The sequence below is a fragment of the Tursiops truncatus genome, chromosome 6 (assembly GCF_011762595.2).
Source record: "Tursiops truncatus isolate mTurTru1 chromosome 6, mTurTru1.mat.Y, whole genome shotgun sequence".
Lineage (NCBI taxonomy): Eukaryota > Metazoa > Chordata > Mammalia > Artiodactyla > Delphinidae > Tursiops > Tursiops truncatus.
In genome coordinates, this window is record NC_047039.1 from 96,471,463 (window position 1) to 96,495,292 (window position 23,830).

The window sequence follows — 23,830 nt, forward strand, 5'->3', positions numbered from 1 at the left end:
TCTTTATCTGTAAGAGCTCACTATGGTGCCAAAACCTGTAGGCCCTAATAAGTGCCTGGTGATAAAAGAGGAAACTTCACATGGCACACAAGCAAGGTATGGAGGCAGACAGACCTGGGTGTGAATCCCAGCACTTCTTATCTCTCTGGTCTGAAACAAGTTATACTGAACCTCTCTGTGCCTCAGTTTCCTTACCAGTAAAGTAGGGACAGCATGTGGTTGTTGTTAAGATCCAAAAAGGCCACATCTGTCATCTGTAAAAGCACTTGACACTGCTGTATTTGATCGGAGCAGATGTTTGCTAAATCATAGTGGGACCATGAGTTGCTCTTCCCTGATCTGACCTCACGGCATTTTCTCTATATCTCTTCCAGCCACTGAACACTTTCCACCTTGGTTGTGGTAAACTGGATGTGTACAGATGTTCTCCTGCTACTCTGAGCTCCTTGAAGAGAGGCCTCATAGCAGACTCGATTTTGACTTCCTGGTCCACCAGGGCCATGCCTTATATAGAAGTGGTTAATAAATAGTTCATTAAGAAACAGAATAGATGAAAGAGAAATTTGCTCCAAAGAGGAATTTGTGATAATCACCTTCTGAAGGTTGGGATCAAGTCTACCTTGGTCCACAGCTGTGTCCTCATCACTTGGCACAGGGACAGGTGATAGCCAGAGTTTAACAAACGCCTACTGAATAAATGAATATGGGGTCCAGGAATATTTAACTTATCAGAGTCCATGGAGCTCACTTGGACTGATGCCTACCTAGTCTCAGAAGGAGAAGCTGAGGCCCAGGGAAGGGGAAGGACTGCCCAGTTTCACACAGGGACTCAGCAGCAGGTAGTTTAGAATACCTGGCATATAAGATTTTCTATAACCTGGTACAGCCATAGCTCTTGGTTGACAAAGACTGACTCTGTGTGGCCAGTCAGAACTGAATCTAGCTTAATTCTCGTGCGCTTCAGTGATTGGCAGGAGCTGAACAAACCAGAGGATAAAGGGGACTAAAGCATTCGAGGGGTTCTTTTTGGGCTGAGATTCAGTGCATTCCTAAATCAAACTGAGTCTTGGTTATTTTTTCGTTGTGTGCCTTGACTTTTACCATGTGGAGTTCTACAACCAGATTCTGCCCCTTTTTTTTTTCCCCCAAGTTGTGCTAAACCATCTAGTTATGCTAGTTAGGCACATTCTCCTTGGGAACCAGAGTCTTGCCTTACAAAGCATCAAGGTATGTTGTGTGGCCCAACACAATAGTTAGTTAGAATCAAATTCTGTTTTGGTTTTCTAATTCTGAACTCACTTTGTTTCCTTTTCTTCATGGCTTTTCTGAAAAATAAGTCTTTCCTGTGATTCAGATGGGTCCATAAAGAATTACATAAGAAACTAGAATGTAAGCTTCATGAGGGCAGAAACTTTGTTTTGTTGCTACTGTGTCCCCAGTACCTAGAATAGTGGCCCTAATGTTGGTGGGAGTTGAAAGAAAGAAAGAAAGGAAGGAAGAAATGAATGAATGAATGAATGAGTGAATGAATCCGCTGTTCCTTGAGCATGCAGAAGAACCTTAAAGACTGGTGCTGAGAGATCCTGAAGACATCTGTACTTTTGCTTATAGCTAATTGTGCGGCATTGGGCAAGCATCCTCACGTCTCTGGATTGCTGATTGGTCTGTAAAATGAAGTGGGTGGGATGAGTGGATACGAAGAGGATTGAGTTCAGTAATGGATATGAAAGTATTTGGGAAAAATACTTTGCTTTCATCATTTTCCTTTCTTTAAACTTTCTCTATAGGAGACTCTCCAGATATGTTTATTTTTGGACTCTTGTGGACAACCAGCTGTGCACCAGGGTGGATTGTGAAGACGTTGCTGGATGGTTTATGGCAGGTGTGTTATAATCAGATCAAGTATGTGTAAGTGGCAAAGACTGAGGTATTTTCTGGAAGTTTGTACTGGGGGTAGTGTTGTGTGCCTCCCTGATGGGTTATGCTCAGAGCTGCATCCAGAAACCATCGAGGAAGCTGGAGAGGCAGAGAGAGCAGCACAGAAGTTCGGTGAGCTGCTTTGGAAAAGCATATCAGTAAAAGTTAAAGTTGAAACTTCGGGTTGTTCAGGTCAGATTTGTATCCACAAAAGGGTGGGAGAAAAAATGAGGAAAGGTGAATAATATAGGGCTGAGAGACCGAGAGAAAGCAAGTGAGGAAATGAGGTTATCAAGAGTTGATTCACACTTGACCTCTTCTAGTTGTATGACCTTGGACAAGCCATTTTGAGAAGAGCCAAGTGTTGTTTCAGGCCCTCTGGGGGGTAGAGATGAGTATAACTCAGTCTCAGCCCTCACAGCCCCCGGAGATGCAGGCAGGCAAGGCAAAGATGAGTGATGACTGCAGAGCTAAAGGATGTATAAGATTCTGTGGGAATAGAAAAACGGGAGGGAATTAAACCTTCTTAAGTGGTTCTGGGAAGGTATTAAAGAGGAGGTGGTGTTTGAGATAGGCATTACGGGAAGAAGAGACCTTTACCAGGTGGAGTAGGAGTGATGATGGGCCAGGTGGCACTGTTCTCAAAGGAGAGAATTACTTGCATAAAGCTGGAGGCAGGAGGTAGCATGGTGTCTTTGGGCAATCGATTGCGATTGGGTACAGCTCCATCATAGGTAATACGGAGAAGAAAGCAGGGAAGAAGGGAGGGCACAGATCATAAAGATCCAGTGAAACCAGGCTCACTGGGACTTTTGTACCTGTAGACAGTGATAAGCTATGGAAAAATTGTAGGCAGAAGAGGAACACGGTCACATTTACATTTCAAAACGATCATTCCACTGCTGTGTGGAGGATGAGGTGGAATGAGAGAGGCTGGCAGGAGGGCCACCAGTGCCTGTGGCACTTGTCCAGGTGAGAGATGATTAAGGCAGCAGCCAGGGATATGGGATGGGGGCCTCAGATTCCCCATATATAAAGTCAAATAAAGTTAAATACTTTTGAACCCAAGTTTCTATGGTAGCCTCAAAGACAAAAATAAAGTGTTGGAGGTTGGAGATACCTGGGAAATGAGTGTCCTCAGGAGGAATATCATTTTGTAGACTCCATAATTCCATTGGCTGAGTGTATTGGGGGGAGGGAGTGCTCCAGTTTTCATAACAGCCCTGCTAAAGGGTGGGGAAACCATGCTGTGAAACTCGAAGAATGGGAGCTGAGGCTGGGTATATTTGAACGATTGTAGGAGAGTCTAAGTTTGGAAGAATCTTGAGAAGACAACTTGTTGAGTGCTCTCAACCTCTCTACGACATGATTACTAAAGACATTGCCCAACCTCTTCTTGGTCCTTCCTGTAATGAGAAGATATTCACCTCCTGAACTGCCTGTTCCATTGCTGAAAAGTCTCAACACTGAACATCAACCCATCTATCCCATTTCTACCCCGCCTTGGCCAGGGAATGGAGTGTTTTTGAAAGACACTTTCTTAAGAATCCTTGCACAAAAATGCCTGATTAACAAAGGCATTACAAAAGCAAGCCATTGCCTTGATTGAAATTGATTTTCATTTTTTTCTCTTTTGAGACCCAGTAGTATTTCTAGCTTCATGTCAGAGAGAGACAGAAACATGGTTGAGCTCAAGGAGGATTTTTGTCAAAATAGAGCTCTGGGTGTCAGATAATTCTAATGCCAGCTGTAGCTGAGGTGGGTCCATCTGTGATGAGGAAGGAGTACACGTGGGTCAGGAAGGCCACAGGGTACAGGCTGAGAAAGCCAGAATCCATTCTTGGTATTTTAGGGATGGTGTAAAAGCCCTGTCCTAGGATGAACATGGGAACTGTTAAGAAATAAGGAAGAACCTGCTGCAGTGAGTGTGACTAGAGGGTGGGAAAACCATTGAGGCAATGACTCCAAACGCAACGGACTGCTTACTGCCATCTCTCACCCCTACTTCCCTTATTTTCCTCCTACTCCCAACCTCTTCTTCCTGTTTTTTCCCCATAGTCCCCTGTCTAAATTGGCTAACTTCTCCCTCCTTTTCCCATCCAGCTCTTTCTCACTCCAGGTCTCTGTCTCATTCCTCATATAGAGGCAATGCCTTATGTGTTTATGATGCTTTGCAGTTCACAGAGTCAGTTGGAATACATGATCTCAAAAACCTCACAGCCACACTTATAGGAAGGTGCTGTCCCCATTCTGCAGATGATGAAAATGAGGCTATGGGAGATGAAGTCACTTGCCAAAAGACACATAGCCATGTGGTGGCCAGAGGCAGGTGATGACTCATGCTCTTTTCTCCAGATGTCACTCCATCACGCCAACTTTATAGATTAAGTCTCTGGTATTCCAGTGTGCTGACTTATGCTGGATCTTCCCTGAACATAAGAAACCGAATGATCTCCTCATTTAAAGACCCCAAAGGATGATTGCTTTCTTCTGGAGAGATTTTTAGAGAAGGTCAAAGGAGAATTTGTCTCCCTGAAAGTTTTCTTGAATTCTGCGGAAGTCTCACTGGCCATCGGAGTCTTTTAATGTCCAGGCCCACTGCATTTGCCCAAACTCCATTCTGATGATACTGACACTGTGGGCAGAAGTAGACTAGAATCAGCATTGTGCTGGAGCCAGTTCACACTGGTCCGTTTGTTAAATTTTCAGGAATTTTGCAAGCTGGTTGTGAAACACAGCCATTATTGAAAATTATATAAACTTATAATCAAATGAATTATAATGAAAACAAAGGTAAGGGAATATTCAAGACAGCACTTCTTAATTATTTTACTACATTTTACTGTTACTATGATTATTTTACTCTTGAGGTTATTTACGTCTGTTGTAGCTGAATGGTAAAAATATGATATAATGATATTACTCATCTCTTACCAACTCTGTGCTCCATATCATCACCTTGGCAGCTTGAAATTGGCCATGGGAATATTTACACCATGGAAATTGGCAAAAGCTACAAATCAAGGCCCTTTTTCTTCCTTAGAGAACCAGTTATTAAACATGTACTAGCCCAGCACTGGCTAGGATAGGTGAAAGTTTATGGTAAGTGGGCCTCCAGAATCCTGAGTGCCCAGCTTGGTCTTCCTCCCTGACAGCAGGAACTTGGGCAGAAGGGTAATGATGTCTAGAGAGGAATGGAGAAGAATGGAGAAAATAGACATTAGGCGGTCACTCACTGTTTGCCCTTCCTTCCTCTACCTTGGTGGTAATAATAACACCAGCAAAGGTATATAACATTTAACACCTGCTATGGACCAGGTACTGTGTTAGCCGTTTGACACACCCTAGACTGTTTAAATCTCACAAAGGCCGTATGAGGTGAATATTACTGTTCCCATTTTAGCGATGGAAACCCACAGTCCAGGGAAGTGGAATAATTTGCCCAAATATACCCAGAGTGAAAGAGGTAGGGCCAGGCTTTGAGGCCAGGTTGGTCTGATCCCAAATCAGTGCTTTTTCTGAAATGCTGATAGGGGGGAAGTCATCGACACCCTAGGGACCACCCTATACATCTGTTCTTGCCTCTAGAAGCTCTTTTGTTGCTGTGGATCAATGATATTTCAGGTGTCTTTCATTAAGATTAATCACTAATTCCAAATAGAAGCCAAATTTGAGGCATCTATTCATTTATCCAAACAAGTTTTTGAGTGCATATTGTGTACCAGGCACTATCTAGGGGCTTGGGAGCCAGCAGTGGACAAGACAGACAATATCCGTGCTTTTGAGGAGCTAATGGACCAGCAAAGAGTCAACTTTAGGCCTGGTGACACACAGGTCTTATTCTGAGGTTATTGTGTTCAGAAAACTGGGCAACAATCATGTGCTCTCTTGCCGTCACCAGGCCTTGCCTACATCTGGCAATATCCGCCTTTGGGCTTAGCAGAACTCCCTGTCTCTCCCCTCTTTCGAAAGAAGCTTGGTCACCAGTTGTCAAATTTGGTACTGCTGCAGAATAGGAAAAGTGGCCCTGGACACTGTCTGAAGATCGTTTCCCCTTCCGGGTGAGGGGATCAGAGAGGGATGTGTCCATGGTTTCCTCAAATCGTGGTTTCCTGTTTGGGTTTGTGGTTTAAATCCCTATGTTTGGCAGTTACGTCAGCTATAGACCAGCTAGTCACACAGGTGAGTCAGTTCTACACCCCCCGGGACAGATTTTGATGTTAGAGGGGAGAGGTGTGTGATTTATTATTATTTCATCCTTCTTTTGGGGGAGGAGAAGCAAAGCTAGTTGTTGCGGGAATTTTTTTCTTCTTCTTCATGGGCAAGGTCAGGCCATTCTAGAGTGCTTTACTGCAGCCACACTGAAGTTACTAACGGAGATATTTCCTGAAGCCTATATTTTGGCTGGGAAACATACAATAGCACTGTTTTGGTAGGTAGAAGGGATGCAGTCATTTTGATCTACGTAATGTTGATTTCCTTAGGCTACCTGGAGTCATTTCTCCTGTTGTGATGATGATAGAAACATCTTGAAAAGCCTAGAAACCTACGGAGGAAAGTCCCTCAGGAAGCTTGATTGTTGAACATATCTGACCACAGCCTCATCCAACTGTGATTGGTTTTCAGTTATCAGAAGATTTGGGCTTTCCGTGGCTGCATCATCTTCCCCTCTTGCCGTTTGTAAAGAGAGGTGAGTATTGATTCTACTTGAAAAGTATACCCAGAAGATGGCCTTCATTCCAATGGAATGATGAGAGTGGCCCATTGGTACTAGGAAATGTCAGGCTGGGAGTCGAGAAATGAAAGAAAGGAAAGCACCCTGCAAAGCTGGTGAAGTGTGAGCTCAGAGATTCCCAGCCTGGCGGGGAGGGGCTGCAGAGGCAGGTGTGGTCGGAGCCAAACTGATCTTCCGCCTCAGCCTGCCTTCATCTCCCTTCTGTCAAGACCATGGGCTAGGGCTTCCCTGGTGGCGCAGTGGTTGGGAGTTTGCCTGCCGATGCAGGGGATGCGGGTTCGTGCCCCGGTCCGGGAAGATCCCACATGCCGCGGAGCGGCTGGGCCTGTGAGCCATGGCCGCTGAGCCTGCGCGTCCGGAGCCTGTGCTCCGCAACGGGAGAGGCCCGCGTACTGCAAAAAAAAAAAAAAAAAAAAAAAAAGGGCTAATACTGGACTGAATGTCAATATTATGACATGGTATGAGTGCTTCCTGTTTGGTAATTGCAGTCATTGTTGCTTTTGTTATGGTCATCCATTTACAATGCTTGGTGTCAGTCTGTTTATCTCTTGTAAAAATACAGTGTGTATGTGTGGAAAAAAAAAAGAACATGGGCTAAATCCTCTTTGATAGACCCCTCCCCCCATCCCAACGGGGTCCTGTTTTAGTAATTCAGGCAAATGGGATTGTTTCCCCAAGCTGGAATCACACACACAGGGAGGGGCAGTGTTTGTCCTCTAGAGTTCTTGACCATTTCGTTGCTTTTGACTGCATGCATCCCTTCTCCTTTGAAATCCCTGCCACAAGCAGCTCCCAACTCTTTCCCTTCAGGGACAGTTTTATTTCTCTGCAGTTCTGCTGCCCAACAAAACTGTATGTTTTTTTTTTAAAAAACTCTATGTTTTGAAAGATGTTTTCTACCAATAATTTATTTCCCTAGTTTATATGAATCAAAGACCTAGGAATCAAAGACGTAGGAGAGCTATCTGAAAAGTCAAGAGACTGTTAAAGGAACCTGACTTAAGTACTATTTAGAGAACAAGAGAAATTACTGAACTGTACTTGAATTAGAACAAGAAAAAAACATAAGTTTAGTGAAAATGACAAGTGTTATGAAATGAATTTGCGTCCCATGCCGTGGACTTGTGACAGCATGAGGTCAGCCTTTCTTTTGATGTTCATGAGCTAAGACACTTGATGAGTTCCGTGAATGAACGAATGAATGAATTTCAGAGTTGTGAATGAGAAAGCAAAAAGGCAAGACAAGAAGGATGGAGACCTTTGTATTTGGGGAGAATGAATGATGTAGGCAGGTTTTATTTACAGTGGTGAGGGCCTCATAGTTTAAGCAAAGATTAAAAAGCAAAAATACAGGATTTATGTGTTATATTAATTGTAAATATTGAACAACTTAGAACTTGTAGTACCAAAAATATATTGCAATATATTTGTGCTATTCATAAGATGAAACAGACTCCATAAAAAGTATTACTCTGTATACCCAAATATTATACAACCGGATATAGTCGTTTAGAATGATAGGCAAAGGAATCTAACGCAAATTCAATAAATTTTCTTGGGTTCTGCCTTCCCAAACGTAAGTGATGGGTGAAAGTTAAACAGATGTTTTCATGAACCAAGAGAATTAAAGTGGTTATGCTTTGAGCATCACAAATATACACCAGAAGACAAATAAAAACAAACTTTTCCAGAGTTCTGAAAATGGGAATTGTTGCTTTGGGTTGCATTTGAGATGTGAGTATGATTTGTGGGCCAACTTATAGTCCTGAAGCAGAAGTACAGATGATACACTCTGAAAAACTGAGTTAGATGACTCAAAAAATGGCTCTGATGGTGACAAAGACAATGAAGTTGAAGATGCACATGAAGACTTTGAATAAAGTTATTACAATATACATGAGAGTGGGTGAAAACAGTATATTTCCACATTAATGTAATTTTATGTACTGGGTTGTCTTAGATGTGTTTGTATAACTTAACTGCTGTACTAAATATTATGAGTAGAAATATGACTATTTCTTGTATAACCCTAAAAGGTTGTATATTCAGCTTGATCAAAAATCTTTTTTATTGATATTTTGTCAGGGATAGTAAGGCCTCTCCCTGTATATGGGGTTGCTTTGTATGTGGTCATATATGGCACTCATTGAGCTCCCTAGGAAGCAGAGATTTTGGTTACTGGCACAAGTTAAAAGTTGCATAACGAGTGCCTTATTTAATCCTGTGATATACAACCATAATTGAAATAAAGGTCAGAAAGTCTTCATGAATCTGAGACCTGCCATTTATCTGAGATCCTTCATGCTGGGACCTTGATGTGATTTTTCTGAGAGAAGAGAAGCCATAGGAGAGGCTTAGGTGAGGAGATCACAGGGGGTCTTCAACTATTTAAAGTTCTAGATCATTCTTTTCCTCCCAGGCCCCTAAAATATCCAAGAAATCCTCCTTCTCATATCATGTTTCTAGGAATCCAGCTCCTTAGTCCTGCCTCCCTCTATCCCAGCCTTTCTCAACTGGGAGCCTCATCCGTGCCACAGAACACAGAAAATGATTTGAGCAATGATTTTCTCATTTCTTCCAAGGGTGGTTCGTAACTAGCACAATTCTGGATGCATAGGAGAGAAGCAGATAGATACCTTAGGGCCTCTATTCTATCTTTTTGGGTTTCTTTCTTTCCCAGGATTCCTAGATATGAAGACCCATTTCCTCGTTAGATGAGAGAAACTATTGTCGCAGCACTTACTATGGGCTAGGACTGTGTGGGACATTTTGTATAATTCTCATTTACTCTTTCCAACAAGGCCATGACCTGTGTACCATTATGTGCATTTTAAGGCTAAGGATATTGGAGCTCAGAGAAGTTAATTACTTGGTGATGGTGATGGTTAGTTAGAAAACTAGAATTTGATCCCAGGTCATCTAGACTCCAAAGACCTTGCTTTTAACTCCTGCTCTCCATTGCCTGTAGCTTGGTATGAATTTTCCCTTTTGATGATGAAAAATTTAATAAGACTAAGGTTTATAAGAATCATAAGCAAAACTCTCAGTCTATTGTTTGGCCTTTTGTTTCCTTTCTCATATGTCTTATCTGAGTCCATTCTTACCTGAGTCTGTCTAGATGTCGCCTGAAAATTTGACTTCAGTTGATACTTATGGTAGGGTAGGGTAGCTACCATGAGCTGGGGACTGTGCTTGGTAGTAGTGTAAAAGGCATATTAAAAACTAGCCCCAGAATTCCTCCTGAGGAAAGTAGTTTAATGAGTAGCACCTGGGGTTGTGAGTGAGCCCTCCCCAAGGGCTCTGGTTAGAGATAAGGAGGCAGGAGCTGAAGCAGTCAGGGTAACAAATCAGCAGGAATTTGGGTATGGAGGGTGAGGAGAGAGGAGAGGCATGAGGGCTGATGTTGGTAGGGGAAGCAGCAGCTGAGGGACTTCTTGAAGACCAGGGTTGTCTACCACAGAATTTTAACATGCTTGGGCTATTGTAATGCAACACCATCTTCATTCCTGTAATTTCTGCAAACCTCTTGTAGAGTCTGCTGCATGTGTCAGGGTCCTTTGAGCTCATGTACTGCAAATAAGAAAATGAGTCAAATTCCAGATCTGCATCAACTTTTAAGGAAGTGAGGGAGTGCATACGACAAGCAGGACAGGCATAAATGAACTGATTCAGTTGGTAGAAGCTGGGGCTCAGAGGGTTCATGACAATGTCAGTTCCCTGGGAATTGTCGGAAAACTTGAGGAGCTGCCCAAGCTTTCCTCAAGTTGAGTGATGGGGATTCAAGACAAGCTTATCTAGGTCTTAAGAGGCATAGTGCCTGTAGCTCTGAGCCTCATATTTGGATTACTCAGTGAACAGCAAGGTATAGACTCTGTCCTTAAGCAGCTTACAGTCTAGAGGGAAAGGCAGTTACATAGAGGTCGTTTGAAAATCATGTCTCAAGCTTCAGGGGAAGGTAAAAGTCCTGAGTTCTGTGAGTTCAAAGGAAGGGTGCAAGGATGGGTTGTGCTAGGGCCAAGCAAGGCTTCTTGGAGGAGAAGGCAAGAGCCTTCAAGGAGGACTAGAGATTATCTAGGTGAAGAAGAGTGGAAAGAACTTTCTGGGTAGACAGATTAGTCAGAATACTGCTGCTGCTACTACCACTACCTCTAGCTAACATTTACTGAGTACATACTATATGTACCAAACATTGTTCTTAGCAGTTTAGATCTACCAACTCATTTGAACCTCACAACTCTATGAGATATGTACTGTTATTGTCAGTATTTTACACATGAAGGAGCTGATCAGGTGACCTGCCCAGGGTCACACAACCAAGTGAGTAGTGGTGAGCTGCACCCAGACAGTCTGCCACCAGGACCTGATAAGCTTAAGCGTTATTTGAGAGTGACTCCCCATACTGGTAGGGAAATTTAGGGAGTTTGGTATTAATGAGTATAAGGATAAATGCTGGAAGGGGTTCGAGATGAAGCTGGAGTTGGTAATTAAAGGCCTGGTCATGGGGTTCTATTGCTCTTTTCTTCTGTGGGAAGGGGTTCCTGGAATTTTCCCTTTCATCTCTCTTTTCTGCCAAGGAACCTCTTTCCAGTTGAGATGGACCAATACTTGCATGTTAGTTGGTGTTGCATCAGTTGTCTCTTGCCACAAAAATGCTATGTGACAACCGACCACAAAATGTTTGTTTAGCTCAGGAGTCAGTGCAGTTCAGATGATCTGGGTTAGACTTGATCTGGGTTTGCTCGTGCAACTGTGGACAGCGGTGAGTCAGTCAGGTAGCTCTACTGAACTTGGAAGAGCTTGCTTACATGTCTGGGAGTAGGCTGGCTGTTGGGTCATCTGTGCTGGGGTGCCTCTGCTCTGCTCTACATGACTTTCATCCTCCAGCGGTCTAGCTCAGGACAGGTCACATGGCAGTGGCAGAAGTAAAAGAAGCAAGTTGGAATGTTCAAGCCCTTTTTCACGTCTCTGATTGCATCCTGTTTGCTAACATCTCATTAGCCAAAGCATGTCAATAGGCCAGCCAGTATTCAAGCAGTGGAGAAATAAACTAAGAAGCATGTGACAAAGGGCATGATATATGAACATGAGAAGAAGTAGATCATTAAGCCAATCAGTCTGCCATATACACTCACGTGCTCTCAGTCAATTGCTACAAGCCATTTACAGGATCACGTGGAGGACGTGCTTGAGGAGTGTGCTTGTTAAAGCAAGGAGAGGAAGAGCGAAAAGAAGAAAAACAGGACAGTGATCATTTTGGAGCGGGAAGAAAGAAAGACATAGAAAAATGTCATAATTCTACATTGAGGTTTTTTTTAAAAAAACCTTTTATTTTAGGAATTTTAGCGTGGTTTTAGATTGACAGAAAAATTACGAAGATAGTACAGAGAGTTCCCATATACCTGTACCCAATTTCCCCATCTTACTAACATCTTACATTAGTATGGTACATTTGCCATAATTAATGAACCAATATTGGTTTAATATTATTAACAAAATTTCTTATTTTATTCATATTTCCTCAGTTTTTACCTAATGTTCTTTTTCTGTTCCAGGATCCTCTCCAGGGTATCACATTACATTTTAGTCATCATATCTCCTTAGGCTCCTCTTGGCTGTGACAGTTTCTCAGACTTTTCTTGTTTTTGATGACCTTGGCAGTTTTGAGGTGAAGGGTCAGGTGTTTTGTAGAATAGCCTTCATCGGAGTTTGTCTGATATTTTTCTCATGATTAGACTAGAGTTATGGGTTTGGGGGAGGAAAACCACAGAGGTGGTGTCATTTTCACCACATCATATCAAGGGTTCATGCTATCAACATAACTTATCACACTTTTGGTATTAACCTGCATTGAGTTTTAAAAATGAATCTTATATATAATAATTTGTTTTTAATTACATAAACTATATAAAGAACAAACTTACCAATGTTTTTTTCTAATTCTAAGAGAATTTGTGCCATTTTAGCTACCATTTGGATTAAATATGGCAAGATGAGTGAGCACTTAAGTCAGTGGGTTAACTGTTACAAGCATGTTAAATAAGTTTAATTTCTCATAACAAATACAAGGTGAGTAAATACAATTCCCCAAAGCAAACAAACAAAGGAAGCATCTTAGTGTCACTATGAACCAATGCAGTTGAAGGAGTGTCTCATATATGAGTTTCCTGGAAATAAACAACTCCTTTCCATGATGATTGGATATAGGATCAGAGCTTTACTTTTCAGGAAGATCTTTCTTTCTTCCTCTTGACTAATGCTGGCCACCTTCCCCCACCCAGGTTACTTCTAGTCTTAGGAAAAATGATATTGTCTACCCCAGCGTGTTTCATTCTCAAAAGAACTCCTGGCAAGAATTTCTTTATATTCTTTCAGGATTCTTCATTTCCTGCCATAAAAGCAAGGGGCCTCTGGTTTCAATAACAATTCAACCCAAGTGGAAACAAGATATTGGGACATATAATTCTCTATTTCCACAGTCTAGGGGCACAAACAAGAAGGAAGCAGGCAGGGGGAGCATTCACTGAGCCAACTAAAATTTATTGAAGACCTGTTTTGTGCCTGGCTCTCACCCAGAGGGCAGTGAGACGGTCACTGCCCTGAAGGAGTTCAGTTGCAATGTGGAAGCGATGAAAAGCCAGGATGAAGAGTGTGATATGAAAGAAGTCCCCTGTGCGGGGCTGCAAAGCAGAGGCGCCGCCTTCTGGGAAGGGCGGCTGTGGGCAATGGCTCAGGGAAGGTTTCTCAGAGTCCCTGACTTCTAGGACACCTGAAGGAGGAGTAGGATTAGGGGAAAGACGCATTTGTGTGTACGTATGTGAGCACGCATGTACATGCTATTTGTGTGTGTGTATGTGCGTGCTTGCACGTGTGAATGAAGACCGTTTTAGGTGGAGGGAAGATCATGTCCATAAAACCTAGAAATAAGCATGGTTGTGGCATGTTCAGAGAAGCCCAAGAATATCTCTGTGTTTAATGTAATCTGAGGAGTTTGGTTTAGGAGGGTTTCCTGGCTGCAGAACTGCTGAGCTGGCCTTAAATGATGGGTGGGAGACAGCAAGCCAAACCAAGGGGTGGGAGGCCAGGACTCTCTGAATGGGGACCACAGCCCAGCAAAGGCATAGAGGAGGTGACCTGCCTGGTGTCTTCAGGAAACTACAGATAGCTCAGCCAGACCAGAAAATAGATTGGAGGGAGGAGGGTACGGAGGGAGGGGAGGTGGGGAGGTGACAGGTCTCAGGTCTGCCACTCGCTAGCCTTGAGATCTCATCTCTGAGCCTCAGTCTTTTTGTCTTAAAGTGGGGACAACAAACAATAACAACAATAGACCCTGCTCCAAAGCATTGTTGAGTATTAAATGAGATAAGCCTGCAGACCATCTAGCACAGTGCTTGGCACAGTAGAGAGAGCTCAGAAAGAGGCAGATTTCATTACCATTCATTACCTTTGAATTGTTAATGCACTGATCAGTAGCCACTGTTTGCTACTGGGGGGTCCTGAAATTCTCTGGGAGAGAGCCTTGGCGGGGCAGAGGGCCTGGCCCATTCCTGGCAGTCAAGGGCTAGGCCTAGAGGTGAAGGGAGATTATTCTCTAGGTTTCAGCCACAGGGATGAACCTCAGCCCTGCCTCAGCCCTGCCCAGGTTCAAGTGAAATAGACCAGAAGGCTACATGGGGGTTTGGCCCCCACCGGGAGGTGTTCCTCACCCTGGACTGAGAGATTTCAGATGGACATGTGTCCTTGAAGGCTACTGTAAGTTCTTATTCCAATTTTAATCCCCTCTCCTCAGTTCTTTTCCCCTAGAATAAAAATGTGCATGTTGGGAGTGATGGTGGTAGGAAAGAGCGTTAGGCAATAGTTTTTCGTTTAGTAAAGTACTGCTCTGCCACAAATTCAACTTGTGGTTTTCACCTTTTCAGTTATTAATTGGCTGACTCTGGGGGTGTAGAATGTTTAACGAGATGCTTTTAACCTTTACAAGAGAGAAAGAACCTAGAGAGGGAACCTGCCTGCAGTAGACTGAATGTTGTTTGTGTCCCTCCAAAATTCATATGTTAAAATCCTAACCCTCAACGTGATGTATTAGGAGGTGGGGCATTTGGGAGGTGATTAGCTCATGTGGGTGGAAGGACCGTTATAAAAGGACTCCAGAGAGCTCGTGCCCTCTTTCTGCTGAGGCAGGATACAATAATTCTGCAACCCAGAAGAGGGTTCTCATCAGAAGCCGACTGCTGGCACCCTGATCTTGGACTTCCAGCTGCCAGAAGTGTGAGAAATAAGTAGCTGTGGTTTATAAGTCACCCGGTCTACGGTAGTTTGTTATAGCGGCCCAGACAAAGACACTTGCTATCCATTGTTAGTGTTCACTTAGCCCAGTGAGGCCTCTATGGCTCTTCTCTGAAGGGGTTTGGAGCCTCAGCTCAGGGCACTAGGGTCAGACCACTAGGTAAGGAGTTCGTAATAGTACCCTACTCACAAACGTGAATAGGATAGTAGGAGCTCTGTAAAGCTTCATTACTTCTCTCTATAAATTAAGAAAAATGCCAAACCAGCTCTTGACCAAACCAGCTTTTCTGGCTATTTCTTTATAGCCATCCCACTTTTGGATGTTTATCTGAAAAAAACAAAAACACTAATCTGAAAAGATATATGTACCCCCCCCCTTGTTCATTGCAGCATTATTTACAATGGTAAAGATATGGAAACAATCCCATCAATGGATGAATGGATAAAGAAAATGTGATACATAAATAAATGAATTAGTGAAAAAAAACTGGGAGTAGACTGAGAAAACCCACCTGAGTAATTGTTTTTTCTTAGTTTTTTAGAATACTTTAAAGAGAATAGTCTTGATAGATTTTCACTCTTTATAATAGCTTAGTAAAAGTTGCCTTAAAAAGTTTATTGTTTAAAAAAATCATTTCAAAAATAGCTGTTTATTGTAAATACTTCAGAATTTACCAGTAAGGAGCAAAGTACAGCCTCCTATAATTTTGCCATAATTCTATAATATTTTCATATATACCTTTACATTTTCTCAAATATGTATATCATTTTAAATACCATATAAAGTGTTATATAACCTTCCTTTAATCACCTTCTATATCATGGAAATCTTTCTTGCCATTAAATATTTCTATTGTAATAGCTGCATGATATTCTGCTAAAGATGAATCCTACTTTGTTCACTTATTTGCCTGGATGCAGGCCTTTTAGATGGCTTCTGTTGTTTTCTTTATTTGCTATTATGACTAGTGCCATAAGGAGCATTTTTGCAGCTAAATATTTGTGCACATTTATGTTTTGCTTTCCTGCTTTAGGATACATTCTCAGAAATAAAATACTGGGGTCAAAGAGTATGTGTATAACTTTTAAGACTTTTAACACATGTTGCCTCTTTGCAGTTGAGGAAGTTCATACCATTGAAGTGACCCCAGCAATGGGCATTGCCATTAGTTTTAATATTTGGCAATTAAACAAGTAGAAAATGGTATCTTATTGGAAGATGCATTTCTTTGATGATTGATGAGGTTCAGCATCCTGTTTGTTGATTGATCATTTGTTTTTCTTCTTTCGAGAATTACCTATTAATGATTTTCATCCATTTTCCAATTTCTGGGTTCATCTTTTTTTTTCTAGTAGCAATGATAATACTAACATTTTATTGACGTCCACTGTTTGCTAAATGTCTTGCATCAGTTATCTCATCTAATTCACACAGTTACTCTATGAGGAGGTAAGAGAATTTTTTCCTCCTGACACCAAATATGTGATGTTTTTTCCAAGGCCACCTCTCTAACTCTGACACCAACTAGGTGTCAATTCTGACACTAATGACCCAGAGTTAGCATCAGGCTCACAGATTTAAGGGCTCAGTCTCACAAGACTGCCTTCAGTTCAGACACTAATTACAAGTATCAGGTCACTGAGAGACTGGCTGTAAATTGGGGTTTCCCACAACCCCCTTCTCGGGTTTGGTGGATTGCTAGAATGGCTCACAGAACTCAGGAAAGCACTGTACTTACTGTTACAGGTTTATTATGAAAGATGTAAGTGAACAGCCAGATGAAGAGGTACATAGAGTGAAGTCCAGAATGGTCCTGAGTGCGGGTGCCTCTGTGCCCGTGGACAGACCTTGATGTGTTCACCAGCTCTGAATCTCTCAGAGCTCTGTTGTTCAGGAGTTTTTATGGAGGCTTCATTACATAGGCATGATTAATTAAATAACTGGTCATTGGTGATAACTCAATCTCCATCCCCACTCTCCTTGGAGATTGGGGGATGGGGCTGAAAGTTTCAAACTTCTAATTAAGTGTTGATCTTTCTAGTGACCATCCCCCATCCTCATCGAGGAGCCTACCCAGAGTCACCTCATTAGAACAAGAGATGCTTCTCTCACCCTTATCACTCAGGGTTTAAGGAGCTCTGTACCAGGACTTGGGGACAAAGATCAGATATTTTACTTGTTATATTACAGGAGGGTATTATCCTCATTTTGCAGAGAAAGAAACTGAGGCAAAGAGAGAACATGGCCTAAGTCATACATTTGGCAAGAGGGAGCCTTGGAGCTGATTCGATCTGTCTGTCTGCAAAGCCCATTTCTGAACAAAAGGCTACATGACATTATTAATATTTATTAGTTCATATATTAAATATAGTAGCCTATGCCTGTGGTAGATGTTGCAAATACATTTTCTTTTCAGTATATTATTTGTCTTTAATTTTTTGACTCTGGAAGTTTAAATTTTTGCATCATTATTTCATTCAAAAAGCTAATCTACAGGCATAAAAGCAGCACAGTGACAAGTTAGTCACTTTCTCACTCTTGGACCAAGGCTTCAGTTTTCTACCCCAGGAGTTAAAAAAAAATTATAGCTGAATCCATTCATTTTTCTTTTGTGACTTCTACCTTAAGTACTGTATTAAATAGGAAGTGTATCACTACAAGATGTTATGAATATTCATTTATATTTTTCTTACAGCTTTTATAGTTTTTTAAGATCTAGATTTTTAAATCTATGGAATTTATTTTTACTTATGGCATAAAATAAGGTTCTTTTTTCTTCTGAGTAGTTAACTTACTTACATTTGAATTTTAAATTTGGAGGGAAGACAGAGCATATTTCATGTCCAATTTCAGAATCCAAGAGAATTAATTATGCAATAATAAAAAGAGAAGTTTCCACATCTGGAGGGGATGCGGAGGATGTCACAAGAAAGAACTGCTTCTGTGAGGGAAGGTGAATGCACTCATGATCTCACCAGTGGAATCCACAACTTTTAACAGAACTGGTTTGAACAAATTTATGTGATGAAAGAGGAACACACAGGGCCACTCCCAGCAGACTCTACCAGTTGGATTTCTGCCACCATATTCTGCTGCAACTCCCAGGGAAGAATGAAGGAACCCTTTCCTTCATTCCTTCAAGGGGTTCTCCTATGCATAGCAAGTTTGGGGACTTTCTCAATTTTCCTGAGTGGAGGTCCATCCCCTCTCATGATTAGTGTAACTAAGGCCTTTGGCAAATAGCCAATCCTGGGACCCATGATGGAAATCTTGACTCCGTAACCTTATTTGGCTCAGTCAGTGCCAGATGGAAACTGGACCTTGGGAGCCACAGTCCTGGGGGAAAGTGGGGAGTTAGATGGAGGCTGGTCGGGGGAAGTCCAAAACCTGTTCTAATTTCCATTTTCTTACTGATTCCCTGGGTGAATTTGAACATACTCAAATTCTACAGGATCTCTAAGATCCTTTCCAACTTCAAGTTCATGATCCTTCTGGGCACTTCCCATTGTCACCTTCAGGCATTCATCCATTCATCAAATATTTATTAAACACCTACTGTATATATAGAAATTGTTCTCACAATTAACTGAAATGAAATGTATTGAAAGCCCTTCAGGAAAACGAGAACCCACATAAAAGTTGCTTAAATAATAAGACTTAAAAAAATCTTACATAACAAGATGTCGCAAGATAGGAAGATTAAAAATAGGTTAATTCAGCTGCTGAATGACATCAAATACCAGGCTCTTTCTGCATTTCCCCTCTTCCTCTTTCAACATGTTAGTTGGGTCCCTAATTTTCTCAGTATAGCTGCAGCAGCTCATTGTATCCCCATGTATCTAGGGGCAAACAGAGTGGGTATTGAAATGCCTTGACTTTCTTTTTAAGATCTAAGAAACGGTTCCTAAAGCCTTTCTCATCTTTCTCAATATATTTCTTGTGGTGCTCCAAGGACAATGTTGCTTCAAGGACAAAGGACAACCCTGCCTGAAAAAGTTTCAGAGTTACACCCCCTACCAGACTCTTTTTTCAAAAAATTTTTACCATAACTTTATTTATTTATTTTACATCTTTATTGGAGTATAATTGCTTTACAATGGTGTGTTAGTTTCTGCTTTATAACAAAGTGAATCAGTTATACATATACACATGTTCCCATATCTCTTCCTTCTTGCGTCTCCCTCCCTCCCTCCCACCCTCCATATCCCACCCCTCTAGGTGGTCACAAAGCACCGAGCTGATATCCCTGTGCTATGCGGCTGCTTCCCACTAGCTATCTATTTTACGTTTGGTAGTGTATATATGTCCATGCCACTCTCTCGCTTTGTCACAGCTCACCCTTCCCCCTCCCCATATCCTCAAGTCCATTCTCTAGTAGGTCTGTGTCTTCATTCCTGTCTTACCCCTAGGTTCTTCATGACATTTTTTTTTTCTTAAATTCCATATATATGTGTTAGCATACAGTATTTCTCTTTCTCTTTCTGACTTACTTCGCTGTGTATGACAGACTCTGGGTCCATCCACCTCATTACAAATAGCTCAATTTTGTTTCTTTTTATGGCTGAGTAATATTCCGTTGTATATATGTGCCACATCTTCTTTATCCATTCATCCGATGATGCACACTTAGGTTGTCTCCATCTCCTGGCTATTGTAAATAGAGCTGCAATGAACATTTTGGTACATGACTGTTTGAATTATGGTTTTCTCAGGGTATACGCCCAGTAGTGGGATTGCTGGGTCACATGGTAGTTCTATTTGTAGTTTTTTAAGGGACCTCCATACTGTTCTCCACAGTGGCTGTACCAATTCATATTCCCATCAGCAGTATAAGAGTGTTCCCTTTTCTCCACACCCTCTCCAGCATTTATATTGTTTCTAGATTTTTTGATGATGGCCATTCTGACTGGTGTGAGATGATATCTCATTGTAGTTTTGATTTGCATTTCTCTAATGATTAATGATGTTGAGGATTCTTTCATGTGTTTGTTGGCAGTCTGTACGTCTTCTTTGGAGAAATGTCTATTTAGGTCTTCTGCCCATTTTTGGATTGGGTTATTAGTTTTTTTGATATTGAGCTGCATGAGCTGCTTGTCTAATTTAGAGATGAATCCTTTGTCAGTTGCTTCATTTGCAAAATATTTTCCCCCATTCTGAGGGTTGTCTATTCAACTTGTTTATGGTTTCCTTTAATGTGCAAAATCTTCTAAGTTTCATTAGGTCCCATTTGTTTATTCTTGTTTTTATTTCCATTTCTCTAGGAGGTGGGTCAAAAAGGATCTTGCTGTGATTTATGTCATAGAGTGTCCTGTCCTGCCTATGTTTTCCTCTAAGAGTTTGATAGTTTCTGGCCTTACATTTAGGTCTTTAATCCATTTTGAGCTTATTTTTGTGTATGGTGTTAGGAAGTGATCTAATCTCATACTTTTATATGTACCTGTCCAGTTTTCCCAGCACCACTTATTGAAGAGGCTGTCTTTTTTCCACTGTATATTCTTGCCTCCTTTATCAAAGATAAGGTGACCATATGTGCGTGGGTTTATCTCTGGGCTTTCTATCCTGTTCCATTGATCTATGTTTCTGTTTTTGTGCCAGTACCATACTGTCTTGATTACTGTAGCTTTGAGCCTGATTCCTCAAGCTCCGTTTTTCGTTCTCAAGATTGCTTTGGCTATTCGGGGTCTTTTGTGTTTCCATACAAATTGTGAAATTTTTTGTTCTGGTTCTGTGAAAAATGCCAGTGGTAGTTTGATAGGGATTGCATTGAATCTGTAGATTGCTTTGGGTAGTAGAGTCATTTTCACAATGTTGATTCTTCCAATCCAAGAACATGGTATATCTCTCCGTCTATTTGTATCATCTTTAATTTCTTTCATCAGTGTCTTATAATTTTCTGCATACAGGTCTTTTGTCTCCTTAGGTAGGTTTATTCCTAGATATTTTATTCTTTTTGTTGCAGTGGTAAATGGGAGTGTTTTCTTGATTTCACTTGCAGATTTTTCATCATTAGTGTATAGGAATGCCAGAGATTTCTGTGCATTAATTTTGTATCCTGCTACTTTACCAAATTCATTGATTAGCTCTAGTAGTTTTCTGGTAGCATCTTTAGGATTCTCTACGTAGAGTATCATGTCATCTGCAAACAGTGACAGCTTTACTTCTTCTTTTCCAATTTGGACTCCTTTTATTTCCTTTTCTTCTCTGATTGCTCTGGCTAAAACTTCCAAAACTATGCTGAATAAGAGTGGTGAGAGTGGGCAACCTTTTCTTGTTCCTGATCTTTGTGGAAATGGTTTCAGGTTTTCACCATTGAGGACGATGTTGGCTGTGGGTTTGTCATATATGGCCTTTATTATGTTGAGGAAAGTTCCCTCTATGCCTACTTTCTGCAGGGTTTTTATCATAAGTGGGTGTTGAATTTTGTTGAAAGCTTTCTCTGCATCTATTGAGATGATCATATGGTTTTTCTCCTTCAATTTGTTAATATGGTGTATCATGTTGATTGATTTGCATATATTGAAGAATCCTTGCATTCCTGGAATAAACCCCACTTGATCATGGGGTATGACCCTTCTAATGTGATGTTGGATTCTGTTTGCTAGTATTTTCTTGAGGATTTTTGCATCTATGTTCATCAGTGATATTGGCCTGTAGTTTTCTTTCTTTGTGACATCCTTGTCTGGTTTTGGTATCAGGGTGATGGTGGCCTCGTAGAATGAGTTTGGGAGTGTTCCTCCGTCTGCTATATTTTGGAAGAGTTTGAGAAGGATAGGTGTTAGCTCTTCTCTAAATGTTTGATAGAATTCGCCTGTGAAGCCATCTGGTCCTGGAATTTTGTTTGTTGGAAGATTTTTAATCACAGTTTCAATTTCAGTGCTTGTGATTGGTCTGTTCATATTTTCTATTTCTTCCTGATTCAGTCTCAGCAGGTTGTGCATTTCTAAGAATTTGTCCATTTCTTCCAGGTTGTCCATTTTTTTGGCATAGAGTTGCTTGTAGTAATCTCTCATGATCTTTTGTATATCTGCAGTGTCAGTTGTTACTTCTTTTTCATTTCTAATTCTATTGATTTGAGTCTTCTCCCTTTTTTTCTTGATGAGTCTGGCTAATAGTTTATCAATTTTGTTTATCTTCTCAAAGAACCAGCTTTTAGTTTTATTGATCTTTGCTATCGTTTCCTTCATTTCTTTTTCATTTATTTCTGATCTGATCTTTATGATTTCTTTCCTTCTGCTAATTTCAGGGGGTTTTTGTTCTTCTTTCTCTAATTGCTTTAGGTGCAAGGTTAGGTTGTTTATTCGAGATGTTTCCTGTTTCTTAAGGTAGGATTGTATTGCTATAAACTTCCCTCTTAGAACTGGCTTTGCTGCATCCCATAGGTTTTGGGTCGTCGTGTCTCCATTGTCATTTGTTTCTAGGTATTTTTTGATTTCCTCTTTGATTTCTTCAGTGATCACTTAGTTATTAAGTAGTGTATTGTTTAGCCTCCATGTGTTTGTATTTTTTACAGATCTTTTCCTGTAATTGATATCTAGTCTCATAGCATTGTGATCAGAAAGGATACATGATACAATTTCAATTTTCTTAAATATACAAAGGCTTGATTTGTGACCCAAGATATGATCTATCCTGGAGAATGTTCCATGAGCACTTGAGAAAAATGTGTATTCTGGTGTTTTTGGATGGAATGTCCTATAAATATCAATTAAGTCCATCTTATTTAATGTATCATTTAAAGCTTGTGTTTCCTTATTTATTTTCATTTTGGATGATCTGTCCATTGGTGAAAGTGGGGTGTTAGAGTCCCCTACTATGATTTTTTTACTGTCGATTTCTCCTTTTATGGCTGTTAGTATTTGCCTTATGTATTGAGGTGCTCCTATGTTGAATGCATAAATATTTACAATAGTTATATCTTCTTGGATCGATCTCTTGATCATTATGTAGTGTCCTTCTTTGTCTCTTCTAATAGTCTTTATTTTAAAGTCTATTTTGTCTGATATGAGAATTGCTACTCCAGCTTTCTTGTGGTTTCTATTTGCATGGAATATCTTTTTCCATCCCCTTACTTTCACTCTGTATGTGTCTCTAGGTCTGAAGTGGGTCTCTTGTAGACAGCATGTATATGGGTCTTCTTTTTGTATCCATTCAGCCAGTCTGTGTCTTTTGGTGGGAGCATTTGATCAGTTTACATTTAAGGTAATTATTGATGTGTATGTTCCTATTCCCATTTTCTTAATTGTTTTCGGTTTGTTATTGTAGGTCTTTTCCTTCTCTTGTGTTTCTTGCCTAGAGAAGTTCCTTTAGCATTTGTTGTAAAGCTGGTTTGGTGGTGCTGAACTCTCTCAGCTTTTGCTTGTCTGTAAAGGTTTTAATTTCTCCATCAAATCTGAATGAGATCCTTGCTGGGTAGAGTAATCTTGGTTGTACGTTTTTTTCCTTCATCACTTTAAGTATGTCCTGCCAGTCCCTTCTGGCTTGCAGAGTTTCTGCTGAAAGATCAGCTGTTAACCTTATGGGGATTCCACTGTGTGTTATTTGTTGTTTTTCCCTTGCTGCTTTTAATATGTTTTCTTTGTATTTAATTTTTGACAGTTTGATTACTATGTGTCTTGGCATGTTTCTCCTTGGATTTATCCTGTATGGGACTCTCTGTGCCTCCTGGACTTGATGAACTACTTCCTTTCCCATATTAGGGAAGTTTTCAACTATAATCTCTTCAAATATTTTCAGTCCCTTTCTTTTTCTCTTCTTCTTCTGGAACCCCTTTAATTCGAATGTTGGTGCATTTAGTGTTGTCCCAGAGGTCTCTGAGACTGTCCTCAGTTCTTTTCATTGTTTTGTCTTTATTCTGCTCTGCAGTAGTTATTTCCACTATTTTATCTTCCAGGTCA

At 40.9% G+C, this 23,830-nt stretch overlaps 1 long non-coding RNA gene across 2 annotated transcripts in view; it reads left to right on the top strand.

Annotated features, from left to right (window-relative positions):
* The window catches only part of LOC109551952 (uncharacterized), a 188,975-nt gene that overhangs the window by 25,599 nt on the left and 139,546 nt on the right, over positions 1-23,830 (top strand). For both annotated transcript variants that reach the window (XR_012332648.1, XR_012332647.1), the window contains exons 2-3: positions 1,788-1,882; positions 6,402-6,607. This is a non-coding gene — a long non-coding RNA (uncharacterized lncRNA). The remainder of the gene's footprint in view (positions 1-1,787; positions 1,883-6,401; positions 6,608-23,830) is intronic.